This window comes from Sinocyclocheilus anshuiensis, unplaced genomic scaffold (assembly GCF_001515605.1).
Source record: "Sinocyclocheilus anshuiensis isolate Anshui unplaced genomic scaffold, SAMN03320099.WGS_v1.1 scaffold1554, whole genome shotgun sequence".
Lineage (NCBI taxonomy): Eukaryota > Metazoa > Chordata > Actinopteri > Cypriniformes > Cyprinidae > Sinocyclocheilus > Sinocyclocheilus anshuiensis.
Genome location: NW_015547711.1, coordinates 60,549 through 69,971, shown reverse-complemented (window position 1 = coordinate 69,971; position 9,423 = coordinate 60,549). Strand labels below are relative to the sequence as shown.

At 43.3% G+C, this 9,423-nt stretch overlaps 1 long non-coding RNA gene across 1 annotated transcript; it reads left to right on the top strand.

Annotated features, from left to right (window-relative positions):
• Positions 1-7,170: 7,170 nt before the first annotated feature.
• Positions 7,171-7,819, top strand: LOC107704017 (uncharacterized). The gene is made up of 3 exons (XR_001635899.1): positions 7,171-7,242; positions 7,317-7,379; positions 7,557-7,819. It is a non-coding gene; the product is annotated as an uncharacterized LOC107704017 (long non-coding RNA).
• Positions 7,820-9,423: the final 1,604 nt, after the last annotated feature.

Genomic DNA, 9,423 nt, shown 5'->3' with positions numbered 1-9,423 from the left:
TTAACCCCCGCGTGAAGCACGACCGCTCCGGTGCTCTCGTCGCCCTTCAGGATCGCGGGTATCTGCGCAGAAACATCGAGAACACGAGCACCAGGGAAACAGTGAGTGTGCACTTTACCTTCAGCTAACGTAGCACGGACGTGCCGGACGATGGAGTCTCCGATGATCACAGCGTCGCGTTCCGTCTCGCGGAGGGGAGCGAAGCAGTTCCGGGTGGAGATCTCGAAGACTGGAGGTGGCAGAGGGGGAGAGGTCGTTGCCCGGGGCCTGGCTCGCGTCTTTTGCCGAGGGTGCACCCAGGGTCCGTGGTGTCCCGGCGCCGGAGTGAAGGACATCTGGGAAGATCGCGTCCTGGGTCTGTGCAGAGAAACACATGGAGTAGAGGTGGTGGGAAAGTTAGCAGCGCGCTGTATACTTACCCCGGACTTGTGAGCGTCAGACCGGGAAGTTTCCAGCGCGGCTCTCTGCTCTCTCAGCTGGGTCTGCCTCTCCACCAGGTCGTGGATCTGCTTCTCCACGGCCTCCAGCTCGAGCTGCATTCGGAACGTGTCCTCACCTGCACTCAAAGGTAGACACACATCTGCCATTAAAGCAAGTAACAGTGAGTAAAACAATGGTAATGTGTGTGAATAGAGTATTAGCAATGTAAGCGAGATTAGCGGCAACCACGCTGGCGATGCTAACGGGCTATATGCTAAGAGCGGACTCGGGAAATCAAAATAGAACTAGTGATAACAAGGTGCTCTGATTGTTTTTGTTGTAGAATATGATAGGGGATATATTCACACGTTATAGAAATGAAAATGATGGTGTATAAAATAGATTTTCAGATAAAAAATAGACGAAAAAGAATTAACTTGACGGAAATGGACACCATGAAAATGTTCCAAAACCGCTTGCTGCATATGTGTTTCACATGTGATTTTAACATGTTATTGCAGATGTGAAGTTCATGTGGTTTTTCTCTAAGGGTTCACAGTCGTGCTCACCATGTGCTCTAGAACACAATTCTAGATGCTCATTAATACCTAATGATCTTAGTAAATTTGGTGTCAAACCAAACACACACACTAAATTGTACATTAGCACCTTGACATATGACTAAGCAATGGTGAGGCAATACTGTACAGAGAGAGAGAGAAAGAAACCGTGAGTGGAGTATCCATGTTCACCTGAAATCTCTTTACACCCCTCTAGGCCTGACAGATGCTTAGTGGAAGCTGTCATGAAACGCACTTTTTTTTCTTATTTCCATGCCAACTGCTTTAAGTACAGTCCTTTGTTATTTTTTCAGTATCTGTCAGTACTTTGTGCAAACTGTGTTTGAATTCTCTGATGGCCCTTCAAGATGGTTGAAAAAAAAAAATCTGTGAAGTGTCTGCAAGTCTATTTCACATAAATCTCCCTTCCAAAATGGCAGAGACACAACCCTGAGCTGTCAATGACATATTTAGGTTGCAGGCTTGGCCTTTGGTGTTCTAGAGAAAGTGCAGGTCAGCTATGGCCCTGAATCTTAATCAATAAAAACTGCTTTCCTCTGGGTTACAGCTTCAGTTATGAGTATTTGCCGCTCTCCAAAGAAATACAACAAGATTGAAAACTCTCCATAAGGTCAGGAGACAGCCCGAGTCCTTTCCTTTGTTAATATGCTGATTTAATAAAATACTTTAATCAAGTTTCTCTGCATTTACACACGGACGCCACAGTGCATTTACATGAGGAAGCCATGAGGAAGTCATAAGATTCTGCTGAACTTCAATGACAGGTGCCACACTGCTGACAAAACCTAATTAAAGAAACAACATTATTAAAACAAATGCTTGTTGTCACACATGTGCTTCATAAACTCATTTTCAGATTAACAAGGGAAAACTTGTTTCATAGATAAAAACACATCTGTCTGACAAATTACTTTTAGATAGGTATAGGAGAGCCTAGTAGTTACATCTTTTACTCCAGTAAATATTTCTCAGGGTTTATTTTTGAAAGTCAATTTCTGTGCATAAACAACCTTTAACAAATATTAAACATTTCCACCATAATTGCACAGATCAGTAAAATTAAAAGATCAGTAAAAAATAAATATTTGAACAGTAAAACAACTTAATGAAACAGCAAAAATATTACGTCGTGGCTTTTGGGGACAGTTGTGGCCTAATGGTTAGAGAGTTAGACTGTAATCTGAAGGTCGCAGGTTCGAGTCTCAGTACCAGCAGGGATTGTAGGTGGGGGGAGTGAATGACCAGCGTTGTCTTCCAACTTCAAAATACCACAACTGAGGTGAGACCCTTGAGCAAGGCACCGAACCCCCAACTACTCTCTGGGTGCCGCAGCAAAAATGGCTAACATACACTGTGTGTATGTGTGTGCACTACTCACTGCTGTGTGTGTGCTCTTGGATGAGTTAAATGCAGAGCACAAATTCTGAGTATGGGACACCAAACTCATACATCACATTTTAAATATTATAAACTGAATAAATTTATAGCATTTAATATTTGAAAACTTGCCCCTTCAGACACAGTTAAAAAAAAAAAAGTTGAACCTCATAGTTAAAATGTATCTACATCCCATAACTGACTATTGTCTGAGTGAATGTTAGTGTGTTAGCTTGCCTCAAAATTTGACTGTGGAGTATGAAGTTCACTATATATATATATTGATGAGCTTTGTAAAAATCGACACGTTTCAGAAAGGCGGGGCATAGAGGAGAAACAATAATGTACAGTATGTGGAAAATAATGTTTTTGAACCTTAAACCGCATAAACACATTTCATTACACCAAATAATGTTCTTTTTAGCAACATCATATTATACCCCTTTAAGAAAACAAGCAGTTAGTAAATTAATAGAGTACAAGTCTAAAAGGGGCAAGTTTTTTTTTTTTTTTTTAAGAATAGAATTAGAATAGAGAGTGCTAGAGTTAGAGGGTCAAATAAAGATGGAAGAGATGAGTTTTTTGCCGATTCTTGAAGATGGTCATTCCACCAGGAGAGAACATTTAAAAGTCTGTGAAAGTGATTTTGTGCCTCTTTGGGATGGCACAATAAAGCGATGTTAACTTGCAGAACGCAAGCTTCTGGAGGGCACATAAGACTGAAGTAATGAATTTAGGTAAAGGGGTGCAGAGCCAGTGGTTGTTTTGTAGGCAAACATTAATGCCTTGAATTTTATGCGAGCAGTAGGGGCGTAGCGTCTGGGTATGCAGGGTATGCAGGTGCATATGGGCCCACCGTGCCGAGGGGGAACTTTTAATTGAAAAAAGGGAACGAATGGGGCTGTGCCAAGATTGTGTTTGCATGCAGTACTAATAGCCTACAGCAGCATTTTAGTGCCACGCTGAAAAATAAATAAATAAATAAGATTAACGTCATAATATTTTAAGAATAAAGTCAAAATTACGATAATAAAATCATGTTATACTGCATGAAGTTAATGTGAAAATTACACCTATACTCAGCCAAAAAAAGTCTGTGGCATCCAACCTGTCATTCTTCACATTTAACACGAAAAAAAGCAATAAAATGTAGGCTTACTGATGTTTTTGAAACTCTAATTGATCGATTTCATGAGACATTCATTTGAATTAAATTGTTCAGATTTTTTTCAATATGCAATCAAATATATATTCATGTTTATTTTGTGCTGCAAATATTAAAGAGGAAAATATAATTGATTCACATACCGCTTGAACTGAAGCAAATATAGTTATCTCACTACAAATAAATGATGTTTTATTAACGGTTCGGGAGGAGCACGATCAGATAATCAATCAGTCTCGCCCAGGTGGAGCTCGTCAGCTAATCACCTTAACAAGCACAATACGTGTATATATATATACAGCCAACTTACCTCAGTTCCACGACAGTTTTCCAGCATTACTCGTCTGCTACTATGTCCAAAGTAGTATCTTCTCCTTCCGACCACGAGCTAGCCGCTCCAACTCAAGCCACCGGCTCGAAGATGCCGTCTTCTCAAGCCACCGGCCCCAAGGCACTTGCCTCGCAAGCCAACGGAGCAAAAGCGCTTCCTTCTCGGCCAAGTGATGCCGCCGAGCCCCGCGCCTCTCATGTCTCTGGCACTTCATCTTCTAGGTCCAGTTCCAGCCCCCCACGATCGAAGAGAAACAGCAGGCCATCAGCAAGCCAGGGCCGTGCCCCAGACTCCGCCCTCCCAGATCCCGTACCGCCTCACTCCTCGGCTCAACCAGATGCCGCAGCTCCTCCTGGCACCGCGCTGCCCGCTGCATCACAGGCTATCATACCCCATCACCCCTTTTCTTCCTTTCCTGCTTTTAATCTAGCTCCGGTGGCAGACGCTAGCGTGAGGATGCCTCTGCTAGCCGCTCAAGCCCAGCTACCCTATCACTTCTCTTCTTCAACCTCCGCCCCCCTCTTCTCTCAGTAGGCCACTCACCGTAAACGCCGGTTCAGGACAATACCAGCCAGCGATGCAAGCTAACTGACCTCCTCCCTCTTTTCCTCCAACTTCTTCTTACTCCCTACCTCAAGCTCCAGGGGCTAGTGCAAGCGTGAGGCTGCCTCCGCCTTTAGTCACAGCTCCCCCATTTCCCTCACTTCCAGCTCTGTTCTCCATTCAAAAACTCAGTTCACTTTACTATCTGCTACATCGCTTCCTGCCCCACTGAATGCCATTGCTTCAGAACCACCCCCAGTGACTCACAACATCAGATCTCAGATCCTCGCAGGTGCGGATATTGATCTCTCATCTCTGCTTTCTCTCCTCCCCGTCGCCGAATCAAATCGGCTTATTGATTGCGGAAATTTCTCCGTCACTTTGAAAAACCCTGCTCCTAACTCATCTCGCATCCTCTCATTTTCCGAATTCCCCATCGCTTTCAGCCGCTACACAGACGTTATTTGCTCAGTTTTTCCCCATAGACGGCGCGAACTCGACGATTATTTGGCCATAGTCGCAGAACTCGCGCTGTCCTACGGAGGTGGTCATTTCTATACATACCACAAATTATTCTCTGCCAAATGTGCGGTTCGCGTGGCTCAGTGGAACCAGTGCCCCTACTGGGGCGCGCTGGACCCTGATCTCCACAACAGAGTGTTTTTAGGATGTTGCAACATCACATGCGCACTCTGCAGGTCGCTAGCCCACCCCACATCTTCCTGCCCTCAAGTTAATCCCGCTATCCCTGCCTGTCCAGACATGGTCCAACCCAAATCCACTAGCTACGTCCCACGCGCTGCAACTTTTTATGCAGATCTGGTCTCCAAGGGAAGTTCAAGGCCTCCCTTCTCGGTTGCTGAACAGGTTTGTCACAATTTCAACGGGGGTAAATGCATTAGACAACGTTGCAAGTTTCTTTATGCCTGTAATTATTGTGGCGGAGCTCATGCCCGTCTCGTATGCCCAGTCTACAAAGCTGTCAATAAAAAATAAAAAAATTACCTATCGACTGAATATCGCTGCAGAGCTGCACTTAATTTGATACTGCCGCTGCAGTGCCCCGCTTAAATTTGATACTGCCCTCCATCTGTCGTTGCGAGTTTCAAGGCTTATTCAGCATTGGACAGGGCTCTCCCTTCCGGTGCAGCAGAGCCACGGCTCCCTTCGGTCGCAGTGAGAGCCCTCCATCTGACACTCTAAACCATGCTGCAGTGCCCGGCTTAATTTGATACTGCCGCCGCAGTGCTCTGCTTAATTTGAGACTGCCACTGCGGTGCCCTGCTCATTTGATACTGCAGCGGCAGTGCCCTGCTTAATTTGATACTGCCGCTGCAGTGCTCCGCTTAATTTGATACTTCCGCCACAGTGCCTCGCTCATTTAATACTGCTGCCCCAGTGCCCGACTTAATTTGATACTGCCGTCGCAGTGCTCTGCTTAATTTGAGACTGCCACTGCGGTGCCCTGCTCATTTGATACTGCCGCTGCAGTGCCCTGCTTAATTTTATACTGCCGCTGCAGTGCCCTGCTTAAATTTGATACTGCCCTCCATCCGTCGTTGCGAGTTTCAAGGCTTATTCAGCATTGGACAGGGCTCCCCCTTCCGGTGCAGCAGATCCCTTCGGTCACAGTGAGAGCCCTCCATCTGACGCTTTAAACCATGCCACGTTTTCAGCTGCAAGAGGGACTCTCCCTTCCAGTGCAGCAGAGCCGCAGCTCCCTTCGGATGCAGAGAGAGTCCCTCACCTGGCCTTCCATCGTGCTCCTCATTCGGCGACAGGTAGGGCTTGCCATCCGACGTGGAGAGTCGCAGCTCCCGTTCAAGCACCGCACGACCCCTCACAGTCGCCCTGCCGCCTCCTCGCACACCTTACTTTTCTTCACGTCACGCATATTTTTGGGGGCTACTTATAATTTTCTCTCCGGCTGCTGTCTCATGCCATTAGCTTCTTTTGGGGAGTTCTCTGGGTTCGGGCTTTAACCCGAGCTCGGAGCCCTCCCTCTGGCTACTAATTGCTCAATCACATTATATGTTAGTGCGAACTCGTGAAAACAGCGTAAAGCACATTTATTGTTTGTATTTGATCTTAAAATTGACAGAAGGCTGAGACTTTGTGTTATAATAAAAGTAACAAAGCACAAAGCTTAATGTGATTATTGGGTGGCTTGTGTGCTACAATGAATGGACTTGAAAACGTTAAATATTATTTCCAAGCATTTATACCATAATTAAAACATCTTGTGAATAGTCACTTAATGTTATTTACATCAGAAAAATCAACAACAAGTTAACCGAGTTGGAGCCCATATCGTTTGCGGGGGCCCGTACAATTTTTTTGCATATGGGCCTGGGCTTGACTTGCTATGCCACTAGCGATCAGCTATTGGTAGCCAGTGCAAATCTTCTCTCTCTCTCTCTCTATATATATATATATATATATATATATATATTTATAAATACACACACATTAGGGCTGCACAAAGATCGCAAAGGCGATAATATATATATATATATATATATATAAAACTTCGTTTCGTTCGTTTGGATAAACAAAAGTGCTTTTCTTGACCTCTGTATTAAATAGTTATGTTGAATAGTTTATGTTAGGCCGTTGTAGCCTAAACGTGTAATAAACTTTATGTCAGTATGCTCTGTACATGGTCCTTGAGATGCCCTTTGATTTCACAGCTGTAAGTTGTTGTTTAAAAAGATAATTGGGACTTAATTCAATTTGATGATATATTAATTTTTGCTTTTCCTTATTTTTCCTCTAATACTAAAATGGTGGTGCCTCATTCTCTTGGATAATTTTCCTGTTGAAAGGTATCTTTTTCTCACTTACGTCTTTCTCTGTCCAGCAGACTACATACAAATGAGAAATTACCGTAATTTTTCAGTAGGAAACATGTCCTCACTGCGTGCAAGTGCCAGAAGAGCAGGAGATTTAAATCTGCAGCAGGGTATGTTTTTTATATCTCAAATAGGGGCACTTAAGAAAACAAAAAAACAATCAAAACTTGATAATGCTTGCTACATCCTAAAGCTCTTGACTTTTTAGTATTATGTGCTATTGAATGCACAGTATTATTGAAGGTATTTCCAACACTTCATTCCATTTGTTTGTACACCTCATTCAGGAGCCAAGGATAACAAAAGACCTCCACACTGCAGTTGGATGGCTGTGGAAAAACCTCTGTGTCTTCAGAGGTTTGGTGAAAGAGCTGAGGTTCCTCCAACTGAAAGAGGAAGACCAGAAGAAAACTCTTCTTCAAGCTTTCACAGGCCGAAATGGCTGACGACCAGCAACTGGCCAAATAACCTTTTGTTTTCCAGTTCCAATTTAAGGGTAATATGGACATTTTTCTCGATGAGTGCATGGACAAAAGGGGCCTCAAAATAAATTGCATGTTTCTCGAGTTTTGATTTATTTTAGTTTTCTTTTGTCAATTTTGATAATTATTGTTAAATATGTGCCTGCTTTGCTTTAACATTTGTTTGTTTTATTTTCTTTAGATTTATTTATTTTTAATCTTTTGCTACTTATGTATGATAATGTGTATAATGGAAAAATAATTGTAAAAAATCAATCAATCAAATGTTCAAATCCTCAAGCTTTGCTTTGTCTATCTACCTCATCTGTCTATCATCTGATTAAATCGTTATAATAAAATGCGGACTTGACATCAACGTAGATTAAAAATTTGAAGTGATCAAAACACTACATGGCGCTACGCTTAGTAAGATAACTTTTGCTCCGCCCACTTCCGGCTTGATGCTGCTGGCTTGGCACTGCTGTCCTGAGACTGCTGTGACATAAAGGTTCTGCTGTTCTGCAGCTGGATGTATCTCGCTGATAGACTGAACGTGAGTGCTGCGAATGTCAGTGGTGTACCGGCACGTGCACACATAGACATCAAAGCGGGCTTGAGCACCTGCCCTTTTTCTATCTCGAGAGAAAGTGCCCTTTTTTAAATTGAAAGTTTTTTTTTTTTAATAAATTAATATTCATTATGTGTGCGTGTGTGTGTGTTTCTGTTTGCGCACAGCTTTCCCTGTCAAACAAATAAAAAATCTAAATATCAGGTCGCGTCGGGAAATGTTGAGACTGTTGAGTTCCGATGCCTTTCTCCCCTCCGCATCTCCGTGCAGGCGCACAACCAGGGCCGTCAAGTCAAGTCAAGTACTTTTTATTGTCATTCCTCCCTACAGGAAGAAACTAAACACAGTATCTCCGAGAGCATCATAGTACAAAAATAGGGACATATCTAACAATAGCACAATACTAACAACATAATGCAACAGACAATGTGTGCAGCATTTGCTGAGTCTGCAAACATTGCAATGAGGTAGATCATAGTGTGCAACAATAAGCAGTTAAATGTTAGTCCTTAGAGTAAAGTGGTGCCATAATAGGCATTAAATAAAATGTGCAATTTCTGAACATTAAGTGCAATTTCTGACCATTACATAATGTCCAGTATTCATCCCTGGGCCCCCAAGAGACACAGGTACAAGATGAGGGCAGCCTTTACTACCCTCTGTAGGACCCTCCTGTCAGCAGCCGAGCAACTGCCAAACCAGACTGTGATGTTGTTAGTCAGGATGCTCTCCACTACACATCTGTAGAAGTCAATCATGATGATGTTACTCGTGTCTGCTTTTTAAGTCCTCTCAGAAAGTGTAGTCGTTGTTGGGCTTTCTTCACCAAAGAGGCGATGTTCTTGTTCCATGAGAAATCGTCTGTTATATGAACTCCCAAAAACTTGAAGCTTCCTGCTATCTCCACTGCAGCACCATTTATAAGTAGTGGAGGGTGAGTAGTAGAAGACTTCCTGAAGTCAAAGATAATTTCCTTCGCCTTGCTGACATTGAGGGACAGATTATTTTTGCACCAACGCTCCAATACCTTCACCTCCTCTCTGTATGCTGATTCATTGTTATGCGAGATGAGGCCCACCACTGTTGTATCATCAGCAAACTTAATGATATGATTGTCCTGCTGGT